Here is a 17938-nt window from a genome sequence, read left to right on the forward strand (position 1 = left end):
CAGCCATTACTTTCGGACAGGTGCAATTCAAAGCGTGATCCTCCGACCAAGAGCTTCGTCATCGCCACCTGGGAGCTTATTAGAAATGCAGGATCTCAGGTCCCCACAGACCTTCTGGATCAGAATCCGCATTTTAACAAGATAGTCAAGTGATTCTTATTTATATTAGAATTTGAGAAGTCAATTGATCTGGTAATTGATCAACTGAGTGCCACGTAGTCCCCGAAAACAGAGACCCTTTGTGCCCGCCTCGCACCCGCTCTGCTAGGTAGCAACCGAACCCCCAGAGACATCGGAGCGGGCGCTGCCGAGGGCAATTTGGTGATTGGCTGGTCTCACCACGTGACCGGCGCTGAGCCTTCCGTGCGACTGGATTGGCTGTCGCGGACGCTGACGGACAAGGCCGGGGCGGGCCAGAGCCCGGTCGGAGGGGCGCGCGCGGGGGCCCGAGGGGCGAAGGCGCGAGTGCGCGAGAGCGCGTGCGCGAGCGGTGGGGCTTTCTCCTGAGCCGTCGGAGGGAGCCGGAGCGCTTCTCCCGAGGTAAGCGGCGCTCCGGGGCGGCCCCCAGTCCTTCCCATGCTGGGTCCCGGCAATCGGGTGAGGCAGGGCTGGGCGGGGCGCGGGGAGGTGGGGGGTCAGCTTGCCCCGGGAGCCCAGCTTCAGAGAGGATGCAGTCCCGGTTGCCTTGGTTTCCCTTTTCCTATCCTCTCAGGCACCTTCCCATCCTCCCCACTGCGTGACGGGTATGCCCGAGGGGAGTTGCCCACCTGGCAGCCCTGCCTCCGCCTTTGTTTCCCGCCCGGAGGGTTGATGGCATGAACCCCCTCCCCAGGTGGAGGGTGCGGGTGATGGGGCGCGGGCGTCAGGGGCGCTGGACCTGGGCTGGGGCCGAGGAGGAGGTGGCTTTAATGCAGGGGGACCTGTCACATGGGAGAACGAAGAAGAAGAAATGTAGTGTCACTTTGGCCAGCCCGTGGGACTCGAACTAATCCCGCGGCCGCGAGCGAAGCCGAATTCCTAGCGCAGCTGTGCGAAGAGCCCTCCTGCCTAGGTACCGGCGGCCTCGCCGGGGACGGAGCCCCGGTGCTGCCCGGGAGGTTGCTCTGCCCGCTGGACCTGGCGGTTTTCACCCCAGAGTTTCAGCGAAATTGAACGCTTTGAGCGTGCTGGAGGAATCCAGAGATTGGTTCAGGGGCTATTTTTTTTAAGCAGTTGGGCACCGGTGGAGCCGGTCTAAATGAGAGTCTACAAAAACGAATTTCAGATGCAGCGTTAACTGATGACTGGTAAATGGTGAGGAGGGAAATGCCTGCAGTGAACTGCAGACCAGACCACCACACTGAGATTCTTCCTTAAGAAGATAGGTTTTTTTTCGGAGGAAGTGTTGTAGTTTCTGCAAACAGGTTTTTCTGGGGGTACCCAGGAAGGTTATTACTTATTTTCAGCATGTTACTGGGTTGTGGGGAGAGGGAAGGCAGGGTCTAAACTAAACCTACTCAGACCTCCTTAATTCTTTGAAAAGTGTGTGCTCGATGAAGACCATTTGGCTGCCAAAAGAGGTTTGTATAGGAGTCCGGGGGAGAAGGATTGTTGCCTTTCAATCATACTTTAAAAAGGGGAAGGTATGTCCAGGAACTTAAGAGCAAGTTAAGCTATGCAAGGTATTCCCTGCCTCTCTTCCATTTCCCCAGACAGCTCATCGGCAAACGTAAAAAGTCCCTTCAATTTTCCACGGGTTAACTTCTTGATTTGTGGGATACACCTGGTAATCTACTCTGTAAGAAATGGTTCAACTAACTCATTATAAAGATATTACTGTGTTCTGGAGTTTCCACGTAATTTATTAAGAACTCTTTCTGGTATGAGATGGACAAGGGTCTCTCTACCTTGTCCCTTGGAGACATCCTAATACCTTCAAAGCCCTTTATAGCTCTTTCATTCCCTGTACAACATCATGTTTCTTTAGGAAATGACCTGATTTCAAACCTCTAAAACACACCCCATGCCTGTGAAATGCCCACACTTGCCAAGAATAAAGTTTACTAGGCAAGATAAATATATTTTTTTAAGAGGGAACACCTAAATTTGTTAGGGGGATCAAATTCAGGTTTATCAGCCACAGGAAATCAAATTTTGTCGGTTTTCTGAGATGAATGAAAGTAAAAGAACAAGTTGCTGCAAAGCTCATTTAGAATATCACAAATGACCCTAGTAAAGTGAAATATAGGTTGTCACCTGATAGACTGTCACACAAACCAAATTAGTGGGAATAATTTAAAACTTTATCAGAGTTTTTTTTTTTTTTTGAGACGGAGTCTCACTCTGTCACCCAGGCTGGAGTGCAGTGGCGCGATCTTGGCTCACTGTAACCTCCGCCTCCTGGATTCAAACGATTCTCCTACCTCAGCCTCCCAAGTAGCTGGGATTACAGGTGTGAGGCACCATGCCTGGCTAATTTTTGTATTTTTTAGTAAAGACGGGGTTTCACCAGATTGGCCAGGCTGGTCTTGAACTCCTGACCTCGTGATCCACCTGCCTCAGCCTCCCAAAGTGCTGGGATTACAGGCATGAGCCACCATGCCGGGCTAGAGATTTTTTTTTTTTTTAAGTGGCATGGAGTAGAGGGGAGAACATAATGCTGAGGGTGAGGCAGGTGGCATAGTATACACTTATTTTCAGAGGAAAGAAACTAATCTTTGTTCCATAAACTACAAAGGGTATGCGTTGTTTGTTTGGCCTGCGGAAGGGAGGCAGGGATTTTGAAAAAGTTAGGAAACACTGATTAGGTTATGCAAGGGACAACAAAAAGATTGACAGGCTTAGTCCATCTAGCAACGTACTTCAGTGACCTATAGGACAAGGTTTTATTCTCTGATTCAATAAAAGCCCACTAGTGTTGCTTTCAAAGCAACAACAAAATCATTTCCTTTCTGTGGTTTCTGTCCCCTGGGTCAGGGACGGGGAACATAGAGAGTGAATGAGAGAGATTAGAGTCCGACCTGCATGCCTAAGCAGTAGTGTCCTTTGAGGAGGATCTGTGTCACATTGTGTAAGTATAAGAGCCTTCATATTGAGAGGGATCCGAGTACCTTCTTTAGGACACACGCTGTAAGATACAGCTGGATAACAGTGCCACAGGTGGGGGCACTGGGTGAGATCATCTGATAGGGAAGCATTGGGGAAAGAGGAGAGTCAGGAAATGTTTAATTCAGTGGGGCTCTGCTGGCTGCTTTTGGATCCTTGAGGAGGCATTTCAAGGCAGAGCTGCCTCATTGGCTAGCCTGGCTGACTTTATGTGGCTTCCAGAGGACCTGCCATTCACACGATGAAAGCTCCTGTGGTAGTTACATGTCTCAGGTTGTAAGCATCAGTTATGCTTGTAATGTGCTTGAGAAAAGAAGGGCTCACAGAGACCTAAATCTAGGCTGCCGTTCCTTCATGTTCTTGGCTTGTGTCACCCCCAAGACTCCCAGAAAACAAGTTGTACCCTCTTTACCAGTAGATGGCACTGCTGCCTCTGGGAATTCCTGGAGGAGCTGAACTATGGAGCTGGCAAACCAGCAGTGTGTAGCCTCTAGTCAGAAGATTTTGAAAGGCTATGTCAGCCCTCAAACAAAATCTCAAAGAAAATAGTTCTGAAAGCCATAACTGTTTACATAAAGTAGGAATAATGTGTGTCATGGGGATTGAGGAATGGCTGTGATTACATTGACCGTACATGTGTGTTTCTGAAGGGAGAAGGCAGAGAGTAAACCGACAAGCATCATAGCATAGGCTTTAAACGCACCCGGCATACGTATTGTTGGTTAATTAAACATAATAATCATGATTTGATCCAAATTTCCAACAACTTAATCGTTTCTAATTATTTGCATGTGAAGCTAGTCTACACACATAGATGGGACTATGGAAATGTACATGTGACTTTTAAACCTGAACAGTAGCTGGTAAGTACATGCTCTGAAGACAGCAGTGAGAGTATTAGTAAAAATAATGCTGATAAAGTAGTCACTATATTTCGAGGTTGTCCACAGAAGATAGGTCAAAATAATTCTTAATTCGTTTCTTCTAAAACTTAAAATTCCTAACATGTTTTTAGATCTTCTTAGTTAATGCGGACCTTTCAATATTATATTAGCAGCCCCAAACTTGTGCTTTGGTTTTAATGATGTTATTAGTCAGGGTTAATTCATCCATCCACCTATTTTGAAATAACTATTCTTTGTTCTCTAGCTGTTATTTACTGTTCTTTGAGATGGGAAGGTTATAGGGTATAATGAGGGCCGCGGCTTTGACTCTGCCTGAGGTATAGGATGCTACCTCTAGGTGCCATTACCCCAGTCACCTGCTGCTTTGTGTAGTTCACATCCTATGGCTTAGGTTATTTGAGGTTTCTTTCTATCTCTCCAAGTGAACTGATGAGCTTGTCTTTACTACCAATGCTGAATACTAAAATCCTGCTTGTGCTAGATAGTGGTAGGCCAACAGTCCATTAATGCCACCTTATTATGTGACTAAAAATAAATCTATTCACCTTTCTGAACCTTACTTTTCTCACCTGTTCACTGAGATTGATGAGATGGTGGATGTCTCTTAAAATCTCTTCCAAGTCTAAAGTTATATGGTTAGGTGATTCTCATAAGTTATTTCTGAAGACTAAAAATTATTTAGAAAATATTTTCATACTGTGAGCTTAGGGCAAAAAGAAGTCTTGCTAATGTTTCTTCCCAGAGAAATGGTTGTGCATTATCTTAGGATCCTAACAGTTCAGAGTAGGAAGAAACTGTTGAAGATGATTTAACTTAACCTTCTCAATTTATAGACAGTTCAGTTCAGAGTTGAGTTTCTTGACCAAGGTAACAGAGCTAGTTAGTGGCAGAGAACTAGTTGGAGGACTAGGATGCAAGCTCAGGACTCAATATAGTTTTCCCTTCTCCAATGCTGCTTTATTTCATCTGCCATCAGGCCACAGAATATGCTGTGTCTACAGGACTAGGGCCAAGAAAATTTTCTGAGTAATTCCTTAATGTAGGGCTTTAAAGCAACAGCATGAATAGCTTTGAGTTTTGGCAGAAATTCAAGGTCAGGCTTCTCTTTGCAGCTCATTCTTTTCTTCACTGATTGATTGTGAGCAGGATTTTTTACTGCGCATCTTTAGGCTTTAAAAACTTTTCTGTATATGCTGTTTCTTGTAAGAAAAAACTTTCATCATCCTAGAAGAATCATTCCTCAATCAGATGTTCTTAAGTTGGGTCCATGGACTCCCCAACGTCTCTCTGGATAGGAGAATCTTTCATATAATTCACTTTCTTTGTAATCTTATGTATTTTATCTTATACATTTCACACATAATTCTGAGAAGGAGGTCCTTAGGCTTCAAGAGACTACAAAAGAGGTCTGTGGCACACACACACAAAATAGGGTAAGAATTCTGAGTTCTAGTCTGAGGAGCTAAAAGACATTAGGGTGGAAGAGTGTTAGAGATAAAATATGGGGTAAACTTATTGAAGTTTGTAGGAACATTTTTACCTTTTAAAAAATTGCTCACTAAATGATGCTAATAGCATTTTACCCATCTTAAATTAATGATGTATATGCGAGTATTGATTTCCATTTATCATTCCTTCCTCAATAAGTACTCTTTCCTAATTTTACCAAAACACTTTCAAATTCATGTCGCTTTGTTGGCGATGACATGCACACTAAGAGGCTCCCTTCTCCCCCAATCTGACTTGACTTCCAGATGTTCAGTTCCCTTCTAATTCATGACTTGGAGTTTTTTACTTCTGAGGTACTACACCTCATGTTCAACTCTAGGCTTCTGGGACCCACCATGATCCCAGAGAGGCAAAATAATTTACATGCTAGGAATTAAAATCTTTAGGTTCCTTTATTTGTACCCAGGGTTTACCACAGAAATTGCTACTCCTCCTTGGCTAATTATTTTCCTTTTCTATTTGCAATCCCCAATTCTCGCTTTTCCTAATTGTTTCCAAATAGGAGTGACTGGGAGTTTGTATATATTGGAAATAAAAATCCTTGTTTAAAAAATGCAAAATTTTTGAATTTTGAAGAACATTTGCTTGAAAATCTCTTGCCTTGTGTCCTGTGACACCTTGCCTACTTTTGGTGTCATGGTGACCCATGTTGGTGAATTCACCTGCTGGCATCTTTTTGGCTATGTATCTTTTTGGCCAAAGTAATATTTATTATTGCTTTAGTAGAAGAATAAAAATTACCTTTTCTTCTTTAGAAGGTTATAATTGGGTTTATGTAATAACCTAATTATGTTATGTAATGTCAATTTTCTGCATTCTAATCTCAGTATATTGCTGAGTTATTGTGAGATTTTGGGGGCATGATTGATTTCTCTGAGCTTGTTTCCTTGTTTGGAAAATAAGGGGAGAGAGTAGTGACTACTTTAATTGTTTCCTGTTCCAAAATCCTGTGACTCTAAGAAATTGTACCTGGTACCCAGACTAAACATATCCTAAAAAATGCTGCCTAATTGGGAATTTATTTATAATCATTTAGTGCCAGGATAATAATTCTTTATATCTGCAAATCATTTTATAGTTTTCAAAAATGTTCTCTAATTCTGTATCTATTTTCTACTCAAAATGCCAAAGGACAGCAGCATCAGTATTATGTGGGAGCTGGTAAGAAATGCAGAATCTCTGGCTTCACCCATGACCTAACAAACCCGAACCTGCATTTTTATCAAGACGCCTTGAGGATGCACAGGCACCTTAAAGTCCAAGAAGTTGGTGGCTCGTGCCTTTGAGAAGAAGTTGGTGCTTTGAGAGGCTGAGGCAGGAGAATTGCTTGAGGCCAGGAGTCTGAGACTACCCTGGATAACATAGTGAGACTCCATCACTATATACATTTAAGAAAAAATTAGCTGGGCCTGGTGGCACATTTCTATAGCCCTAACTACCCAGGAGGCTGAGGTATGAGGATCACTTGAGCTGAGGAGTTTTAGGCTGCAGCGAGCTGTGATCACACAGTGCAGAGTGAGACCCTGTCTCTTAGAAAAAATTCTGAAGTGCTGCTTTTTTTTTTTTTCTGTTGCCCAGGCTGGAGTGCAGTGGCGTGATCTCGGCTCACTGCAAGCTCTGCCTTCTGGGTTCACGCCATTCTCCTGCCTCAGCCTCCCAAGTAGCTGGGACTACAGACACCCGCCACCACGCCCGGCTAATTTTTTGTATTTTTTAATAGAGACAGGGTTTCACCATGTTAGCCAGGATGGTCTTGATCTCCTGATCTTGTCATCCGCCTACCTCAACCTCCCAAAGTGCTGGGATTACAGGCGTGAGCCACCACACCTGGCCCATTTTGAGTCTTATATTGGCCCTATGAGAGAGGAACAGTATTTTACAGTTGAGGAAACTGAGACTCAGAGTAGTTAAGTAACTAAGTCAAGGTTACTGTGCTAGTGTCTCACTCAGAACCCTCTACTCTAAACTTAATGCTGTCTTCATGATTGGGCGGAAGTCACTTTTGTACAATAGAGTCTGGTCACTGCCCTGCAGCCCATAAGGTTAAGTGTGACTGTGTAATTGAGTTTTAGCCAACCAACAGAATGTGATGGAAGTGGAAAAGTATTGTCATCCACTTCTAGGAAAAAAAGCACAGAGAATGCTCATGCAAGCTTCTTCATACTGTTTTCCATTCTTAGCTGACTGCAATGGAGAGGACCCATAGGGCAACCTTGGAAATTATGTTTTAAACATGGCAGGACTTTTGTCAGCCTGGGTACCTGGATCACTGCATTAGGTCCACCCCACCTACATGTTCACCTGTCCAGTATGCATACATGAATCAGAAATAAACTTTATTGAACTTGAGCTATTATACATGTTTGGGTAAGCACTTAGTCTACTCTCATATTCACTTCAGCAGTGACTTGGGACTTGAAGTTCCTTTGGCCTAATGTATTTTTTCATTTTCATCTTTGCCAGTTGGTGATAGATTGGTGGTCATCCAACATGCAGAAATGAATGAGCAGTGAAAAGCAGCAGAGCCGATGGGTCATGTGGATGTAAGTGCGTTTGAAGGCTTCCACACCCTCTACTCCAGGGTAAGGCAAAGGCATTCTCTGCCATTGTTTTTCTTGCTTTTCCAATTCATAGAGGCTATTGTCTCACCTGTCTCTTGGAGTCAGTGCAATATGATGCCCTGTCTGTGAAAGGCTCCTAAAAGCCTTTATTGATTCAACTCATAGATACCATGCAAATCAGCAGTTATGAAGAGAAAAACATGACCGAGGTGATGGGATGGAATCTATGCATGGAAATATTTCAAAACCGGAATTTTTAGTGAGTCTGTTTAGAGTGTGATTTATATGGGAGGGGCTGTTGAGCCCTCTTGAGGTACACTGTAAAGATGGGAACCGGGCCTGATTATCATTTCCTTATAGCCACATCATATGTTAGCTCTGGTAGCTCCTATTTCCCTCACCTACCACCTTCTTTCTTCTTTGATTACTCTGCTTAACTTTTCCTTCATTAATCACTTTTTTTAGTGAAGGAAATAACTTCTCAAAGTGTTGAAAATTCCAGATTTGGTGTATAATAGCACTAGCAAAGTACATGGTTTTGCCTGTTTCATTTTATTTTATCCAGCATCACTGGAAGTCACATGCCCATTCATGCCTCATCTATTTGCAGCCTCTAGTACAATGCGTGTGGGCACTGGCAAAGTTATAACCAAAACTGGCTTTGAATTTTCACTTGTGTTGCAGATTTTTGAGACCAGAAGGAGAAATTAACTGTTTGGTGTGGAAAGGACATCACATCCTTTCCGAGCTCTCCAATTTCTAGAGCTTAAACTAAAATCAGACTCCTTGAAGGCAAAATTATGATTCATATAAATATAAGAAAAGCTAAGGATGGTTAGGAATGAGGGATAGGAGGTTAAAGAAACATACTTAACTGAAGGGTTGTTTTAAGCAGCTTGGCTCAATACTGCTGAACCTTTGCTAGATAATGTCCCATTATCCAGGCTCAGACAGAGGGCATCTAGAAAAGGCTGGTATCTTTAGGGGCCTCATGTGGCTCAGTAATGAGTACAATTTACTGAACAAAATAGACAATTAGAGGATGGAGATCTCTGGAGATTCCAATAAATGTACATCATTATTGCTCTAAAGTGATGCACATGCTTGGAGATAAAGCAAAGAAAAGGCAGCTGCAAAGTACATCAGCAGAAGAGTCCAGGTGAGCAACCCGATGCAGACTATAGCTCAGCACCTGGAGGTTGCTAAGAAAAGGAGCTGGTCTTTGCTAGATTTTCTCATTAAGAGAAAGGAGCTGGTCTTTGCTAACTTTGCTCAGTTTCCTCTATATCCTGTATATCCTCTATTTTAAAAGTATATCATGTATATCCTCTATTTTAAAAGTAACTAAAAAGTATAGCATGTCAGAAATAGCACTTGGCTGGTATGTTGCTGTGTAAATACTATACAAGGACTACATTGTGGAGGGAGCCATTCTTTAATTATTGATTTGGGGTCAAATAAAGCAATGCTAGAGATGCCAGTGGACCAGAGTTAGTTTCTCAACCTTACACTATTTATTGACACTTTGAGCCAGGCAATTCTTGTGTGGAGTGTCCTGTGCATTGTAAGATGTTCAGCAGTGTCTTTGAACTCCACCCACGAAATGCCAGTATCTCCCTCCCTGATTGTGACAATCAAAAATGTCTCCAGACATTGCCAAATGTCCCCTGGAGAGCAGAATTGCCCCTGGTTGAGAAACACTGCTGAAGGGATATAGTGATTCAATCTTGCTCTGAATTTCTCTGGTATCGTATTTTAATCATTTAACTTCATTTTGTTTCACTTTCCCTATCTGTAAAATATACACACATAAATAGCTAAATAGTCTAATGAAGTAATGTACATAGTACTGTGTGACTCCTTGGGGGCTCTGTCATTTCTAAGAAGCGATATTCATCTTCCCAAATTTCTAGGACCCAAGGGTAATTCTTAATTCTTGTGATGGCACTAACTGAGGAACAGTGGAGTTTGAAGAAGGGCGAAGGTCTGTGGTATGGGAGATAATGAAGAATGCTGGACTCTGAGTTTATTCAAGGGCTTCATGTTCTGGTTTATTGTGATAATATATTCTGGATGAAAACTTTCCTTTGCAAAGTTAAAAAAAGGGAAGAGTGGATGAGGCAGAAAGAAGGCTGTTCAAAAGAGCAGTCAAGGAAATTGCATTTGACAAGGTGGTCTGCTAATGTTAAAGTGACTCATGTATAATTAGACCAAAGGACATAAAGAAATAGCCTCCAAAGGAAAACTATCGTCCCAAATGACTGCTAGTCCAGATCAGTTTTTGCAGACAATACAATAAAGACCAGAGAATGTTTGGAGATCAGTGTTTATTCTAGAAACTTTTACATTTCTATTTCTTCTCTTCTTTAGGAATATGGAAAGGGATTATCTTTAATGTATGCCCTTTGAATTATAAATATAAATGTTTTAATATGACGTGTTCTTTTGATAGTTTTCTAGTACTATGTGTTGGAATGGTCAAAGAGGCCATAACTCTGACCTAGACCTGAAGTGTAACCTACATTATTTTAATAGAAAGGCTCAGTTTAGCTCTAAAACAAGGCCAGTGCAGGGATTAGATGTAAACTGTCCTGGCAGGTTTGCATTCCCCCTTGCTGTGTTTCTGGTCCCTGTGATTATTAGACTTGCTTACAAAGTTTCCAGCAAATGCACTGTATTTTGGATCTACTATGTAGAGAAGCCATCATGGATAGCCTTGTTTATTTGCATTCTTCATACATTTTTAGTCCTAGGTGTTAAGCAAAACTTATAAGAATGTTTAAGAAGGATTCCATGTACCTTGAAGAAAGAGGCACTTTGGTGTAGAAGAGAGGTGAAAAGTGAAAGGAGCTCCACTTTGTTAGGAGTAGGCTGGTGTTTGAATGTTGAAGTTTTTATTCTAGTACTACTCAAAGTGTGGCCTCTGAACCAGCAGCATGAGAATCATTTATACTTGTTAGAAATGTACAGACCTATTAAATCAGAATTTCTGGGAGTGGGCGTAATAATCTGTGTTTTAACAAGATTCCCAGTGATCCTGATGGATGCTAAAATTTGAGAAGCATTGCTTTATTAGTGGTTTCTGATGTAGTTACTTCTTACAAATGATGTCTGTGTGTGTTTATGATGGGGAGGGCACAGAGAAAGTATTTTTCCAGGTAGTCAGAACATATATAAGCTTTTCTTGTGATAACCTTTTGGATAATTTTCTCAAATGATGCCTTAAGCCTTTTGCTGCATTGCCTAATACAGTAGCCACTAGCCACATGTGGCTTTTTCTTGTTTAAATTAATTAAAATTAAATTGAAATTCAGTTCTTCATTGCACTAGCCACATTTCAAGCGCTCTGTAGCCACATGTGGTTAGTGGCTACCATATTGGACATTGCAGATAGGGAGCATGTCCATCATCAGAGAAATCTGTTAGACAGCACTGTTTTAGCCTGTGAAGACCCATATTTGTCAGAAACTTACATTTAGAATGATAGTATGCTCTTGTTATAACAAGACCTCAATTCATTTAAAACAGAATTGAGTTTTGGGCTTCTCCATCCTGGGGAAACTTTTCAGTCTGTGACTGTATCTTGCTGAACTTTTTACCTTGCTGTGGTATCTGTCTGCTACAGAAAGTGCCATGGGTACATCTCTGACATAATCAAATCCACAGCCTCTGAAATATTTGCCCTTTAATCCAAGGCTGCTGAGCTGTCTTTTTCCATTTGGTCTCTCTATGCCCTGACCCTTCGTGGTGAGGCTTGTTTGTGCAAGATGTCTCTTTTGATACTGCCTAGAGCTTTACAAAGAGTCTGGAAGAGGTGGCAAGAGAATTTTCACCTCCCCTACTTCCAATTTCCAGCTTGGCTCAAAAAAAGTGTTTCATAAGCGGGTATTAATACTCAAACTTCACTGCTGAGGAATTATCCCCTGAAGAATTAGTCTCTAAAGCAAGTTTTCCAACAGACATATTACAGCACAGATTTAGTAATTAAGCCCTTTGGCAACATGGAAGAACTTTCCGTTGATATTATGTATTAATATTACCAATATTAGTTGCTCAGAAATTATAATTAGAACAAATGAAAAGATGTGGAAATATAGACACACAATTTTTAAAAGATATAAAGTTTCCTGAGCCCAGGATTTTTGTGCATAGGAGAGGGAATAGGAATAAGGAGTTTGTGGCAATTAGTAGTATTGCTGGAGTTGAGGGGAAGGAGGTGGATAGAACCTAGACTTGATCCCTGAGTAGTCTTAACCCTGCTGTTTTACTTTTGATGGATGCATTGCTTGTTCTCTTCCTGCCTTTCTTTCCTTCTCTCTTTAAAAATACTTTATTCACTCATTTATTTATTTGAACAGTTTTAAGTTCAAGCACAATTGAGAGGAAGATACAGATTTCCCATATACCTCCTATTCCTACTACTCCCTAAACATGCATGGCCTCCCCCAATGTCAGCCTCACCCACCAGAATGGCACATTTGTTAGAACTGATGAACCTACATTGACACATCATAATCACCCAAAGTTTATAGTTCACATTAGGGTATATTCTTGGTGTTGTACATTCTTTGGTTTTAGACCAATGTATAATCACATGTATCCATCATTATAGTATATAGGTATTTTCACTGCCCTAAAAATCCTTCATGCTCTGCCTTTTCATATCTCCCACCCCTTTGCCCTTCACTAAACCCCAGAAACCACTGATTTTTTTTGTTGTTGTTGTTGTTTTGTTTTTTACTATCTCCATAGTTTTGCCTTCTCTAGAATATCATGTAGTTGGAATCATGTAATATGTAGCCTTTTCAGATTGGCTTATTTTACTCAATAATCAACATGTAAGTTTCCTCTATGTCTTTCATGGTTTGATAGCTCATTTCATTTTAGCACTGAATAATATTCCATTATCTAGGTATACCACAGTTTATCCATTCACCTACTGAAGGACATCTTGGTTGCTTCCATGTTTTGGCAATCACAAATAAAGCTGATATAAAAATCTGTGTGTAAGTTTTTTTTTTGTGGACATAAGTTTTTAACTCCTTTGAGAACATTCCAAGGACCATGATGGCTGCCTCATATGGTGAGAGTATGTTTTATTTAGTAAGAAACTGCCTAACTGTCTTTCAAAATGACTAACGTTTTGCATTCTCACCAGCAATGAATGAGAGTTCTTGTTGCACCACATCCTTGCAAGCATTTGGTATTGTCAGCATTTCAGATTTTGGCCATTCTAATAAATGTGTAATGATAGCTCAGTGTTGTGTTGTTTTAATTTGCATTTCCCTGATAACATATGATGTAGAACATCTTTTGATATGCATACTTGCCATCGGTATGTCTTCTTTGATGAGGTATCTGTTAAGGTCTTCGGACTATTTTTTGCTCAGGTTGTTTTCTTATTGTCGACTTTTAAGATTTTTATAGATTTTGGATAATGGTCCTTTGTCAAATATGTCTTTTGAAAATATTTTTTCCCGAACTGTGGATTTTCTTCTTATTCTCTTGACCTGATGTTTCAGAGAACAGACATTTTGAATTATAAAGAAACCCAGCTTATAAATTCTTTCTTTCATGGATCATGCCTTTGGTGTTGTATCTAAAAAGTCATTGCCATACCCAAGGTCATTTAGGTTTTTTCCTATGTTATCTTCTACGAGTTTTATAGTTTTGTCCTTTACATTTAGGCCTGTGATCCATTTTGAGTTAATTTTTATAAAGAGTGTAAGGTCTGTGTCTAGATTAATTTTTTTTGCATTGGATGTCCAATTTTACCAGCATCATTTGTTGCTTTGTTGTACTGCCTTTACTCCTTTGTCAAAGATCAGCTGACTATCTGGATGTAGGTATATTTCTAGGCTCTCTATTCTGTTCTATTGGTCTATAGGTCTTATTTTATCAATACCATACTGTCTTGATTATGGCACTTTATAGTAGGTCTTGAGGTCAGGTAGTGTCAGTCAACTCGGTTCTGCTTTAATATTGTGTTGGCTATTCTGCGTGTTTTGCCTCTCCATATACACATTAGAACCAATTTGTTGGTAGCCACAAAATAACTTGCTGGGATTTTGATTGGGATTTTGTTGATTCTACAGAACGAATTGAGAAAAACTGACATCTGTACAATATTGAGTCTATAATGATCATGGAATATCTATTTAGTCCTTCTTTGAGTTCTTTCACCAGAGTTTTGTAGTTTTCCTCTTATAGATCTTGTACACATTTTGTTAGATTTATACCTAAGTATTTCATTTTTGGAGATACTAATATAAATGGTATTGTGTTTTTTATTTCAAATTTCATTTGTTTATTGCTGATATGTAGGAAAACAGTTGACCTTTGTATATTATTCTAGTATCCTGCAACCTTGTTATAATTGCTTTACTAGTTCCAGAAGGTTTTTGTTGATTCCTTCAGATTTTCTACATAGGTGATCATATTATATCATCTGAACAAAGATACTTTTATTTCTTCCTTCCCAATCTGTATTCCTTTAATTTTAATTTTATTTTATTTTATTGTTCTATTGCATTACCCAGGACTTCTAGTACAATGTTTGAAAAAAAAAAAAAAAAAGTAGTGACAGGGCACTTCCTTGCTTTGTTCCTGATCTCAGTAGGAAAACTTCTAGCTTCTAGTTTCTCACCATTTAATATGATGTTAGCTATAGATTTTTAAAATGTTCTTTTCCTTTTGGTTTGCCTTTCTTACTCATTTTTTTCTGCCCTAAATGTTGGAGGGGGCTCAGTTTTCTCAAGGGGGGTGCTATTAGCATTTTGATGGAATGAATCATTGTTATGTAGAATTTTCCTGTCTATTATAGGATGTTTGGGCTCTCTGGCCACAAAATGCCCATATTATTCTAACCAAGTCATTGTGTCAATCAAGATGTCCCCCTACATTTCCAAATACCCTCTGACTGAGAATCACTGACTGCTAGAAAGAGATGAGTTTGATGGGTTTTCTGTTTGTTTCTTTTTTGATGGGGAGAGGGAGGAGTAATTAGAGTCAGGGAAGATGCAGGTGCTCTGAGTGTCTGGTTCATTAATTTCTAATATCACCTAATCTTTCCCCGGTGCTGGCAGTGCTGTTGGTAGCCAATATTATTCTATTGGGATCAGGAGAATCAGGGTCTCCTACTGCAAGACTTGCTTTCAGAGGCTTGATACCAACCCAGAAACCATAGGGGGTTGTCTGTGCCACAGAGAGTAGAGGAACTACTGAGGCTCCCACAAGATGCTGCATTTTTATTTTGATTCACTGCAGCAAAATCTCCTACATCTATTTGAAAGTAGACTGTTGTCTACATGACAGTGATCTACTGAGGAAAAAATCAGTAAGAGAAATTTACAGACAATCCAAGGGAGAAAGGCTTTGCCAGCCATTTACTTTTTTTCTCTGTGATTGCACATATTGGCAAAGTAGCCCCTAAATTTGTGAGGTTATGTGTAGACTATTGGGAGATCTGAGAATTGTTCTACAATTAGCAAAGAAAAGGAGAACACTTTTAGACATCTTGCCAAGGGGCCTACATAGACTATTTTGATTACAAGAATGGAAACTCAAGTTACTTTAAAAAATGGAAGGCTTAACTAAAGATGCACGAGAAAATAAGGAAAACAGAATTTCAGTCATGTGGCGAGTCTGCGAAGAATCTCAGGGGCTTTTAGGATGAGAGAATAGTCTAGCTGGACCTCTTGGAGTCAGGACTTAGGAGCAGGAAGATTGTTCTGATCTGTTGTAACTCCAGGGTGTGTCTGCACTAGCATTGTTGGTCAGTCCATATTCTACTTTTAGATCATTAATGTGGTTCAGCATTTCCATTTTAGATTCTCTCTTGTTCCTTATGTTCTTGCTTCCATTTATTGTTCCCACAACCTAACCAATGATCTGTGTATAGACCAAACTCCAAAAGAAGAAAAGGAGTATGATAGGTTTTGTAGTAACTATCATCCTGATGGTTAAACTTTATACCATGCAATTTTAGAGCTGCTGATGCTCTCTCCTGGTCCAAACGCTGTGATTTAAGGATATTTGCTTTAGTAAGGGCTATGGGCCTGGCAGTTTCTCTAGAAGAAGGTAATGGTGGGGTAGACTGAGACCCCACTGGGGTAGAGCAGTGCCGGGGTAGAACATGAGACCTCAGTCTTGTTTAATGACCCTGAATTCTTAACTCTTGGAATCAATATAAATAGTATTTGTGGGTTATATAGACAACAAAGAACTGGAAGATTATTCAGAAAGCACACATGTTTAGTAGCAATTGTGAAAAAGCATGAATCTGTTTTTTTGAGAAGTCTGATTCTATCCCAGTGCTGAGTAGTAGGGAAATTGCTGGGCTGGATGATTGGGAAATGGGGAATTGTATTTCCCATACAAATATCTTATTTTTTGTATCTGTCAAATTTGATTCTTATGGCCACCAGTGTGTTGCACAGGAATAATGGCTAGGTGACTTTCTAAATGTTGAAAGACATTTTGACATCTTCGACAAGTGTTGTTCAACAGCTGGGTTTGTAAGACTCCAGTTGTGATAAAGAAAAATAACTTGGCTTATTACTCTAAAAATAAGTTCCATACAAATGTTGACATTTTGGGGATTACTACCTCACATAGTGTGTTTTGTTCACTTTCCCCCTGAACTTGGAGCATTAGTTTCATTTGAGCCAGTGATTGAGTGTGACTTTATAAGGGAATGCATTCTAATGCTTCAGAAGGCTCTGTCTTTATTTACGACTCTGTGTCAGGGTAAGAATGATGGTCCTGGCTCTATTTGGACCTGCACAGCTGTGAGTGGAGTGACCCATGGCAGCACAAACAGCCCATCATTTCATTGAATTATTTAAGGCTCTTACACTTCCCTTCAAGTAGCTGGATCATGGTGGCACCACATACAGAGAACAAGTTAGTATTTCCTTAGAGAGATGCAGCTTTTGTTGAAAGAGAGTCTGAAGAGAAGAGGTTCAGCAGGGCTTCTTCACCTGCTGGTTGAGGAAAGAATGTAGTTTGTTATTGAAGGGTGATGGGGATTGGGATCAACTTTCTCAACCCAGCTGCTGACTGCTGAAGTGAAAAGTGCAGAGATAAAACATTTGCTCCAGTTTCTCTTCAGACTCTGTGAAGATCCCTATCCCCTGTATTGAATTTTTAAAAATAAAAAGGGAAAAAGATAGAATTGTATCTAATTGGTCTTAACATATATCCATGTTTCTTCTGAACAGGAAGATTTGTATGTAGATAACACACGTTGCCAGAAGATTAAAATCTTCAATTTTAACTTTAAAGAAGCATTAATCTTACAGTGTAAGTGAAAGATTAACTCAGATTTGTGCATATATAATTTTTCTACAAAAATAAAACAAAATTTTGTTTGTTCTCATAGAATCAGGAATTAATTTGCAGTCCTTGTTGAAGATTCTTTAGCAACAATAAAAACATCTGCTCTCTCCAGGGTATAGAGAGATTCTGAAAGATGGCCAAGAGCCAGGGATCCTGAATCCTTTATTCCCATCCTGCCATAGGCTACTCCCCATGAGGTTCCTGCAGGATAAATGTGCACTGGGGGTGGTGGAGGCAGGACTTTGGATGCAGATCCCTGAGAGCCTAGGACCGAAACCCCCAGCCCTGAACTGTCCTATTCTTCCTATGAACCACAGAAAGACGCAGCTCCTCTCAGCCTTTTTCTTTCCATGCCCACTGTTGAATCTTTGCTTTCACTTTTCAAACAAGCAAAGCTGTGGCTGATGCCATGTCCTCAAACATGACCCATTCCTATCAGCACACCCTTTTAGAGGGCCCATCACAGACAAGGAATAAGGCAGACAGGGAGGAATATGCTTCCCCTGACTATCAAAAGCTGTTTCTTTTCCACTGGAAAGA

At 40.6% G+C, this 17938-nt stretch overlaps 1 protein-coding gene across 5 annotated transcripts in view; it reads left to right on the forward strand.

Annotated features, from left to right (window-relative positions):
- The first annotated feature begins 376 nt into the window (after positions 1-376).
- Positions 377-17938, forward strand: part of TMEM108 (transmembrane protein 108) — a 377511-nt gene continuing 359949 nt past the window's right edge. For all 5 annotated transcript variants that reach the window (XM_054552624.2, XM_024245202.3, XM_009239324.4 and 2 more), the window contains exons 1-2: positions 377-540; positions 7962-8080. The gene's annotated coding sequence lies outside the window, so the exon portion shown is untranslated. The remainder of the gene's footprint in view (positions 541-7961; positions 8081-17938) is intronic.

This window comes from Pongo abelii, chromosome 2 (genome assembly GCF_028885655.2).
Source record: "Pongo abelii isolate AG06213 chromosome 2, NHGRI_mPonAbe1-v2.0_pri, whole genome shotgun sequence".
In the NCBI taxonomy this organism is placed as follows: domain Eukaryota; kingdom Metazoa; phylum Chordata; class Mammalia; order Primates; family Hominidae; genus Pongo; species Pongo abelii.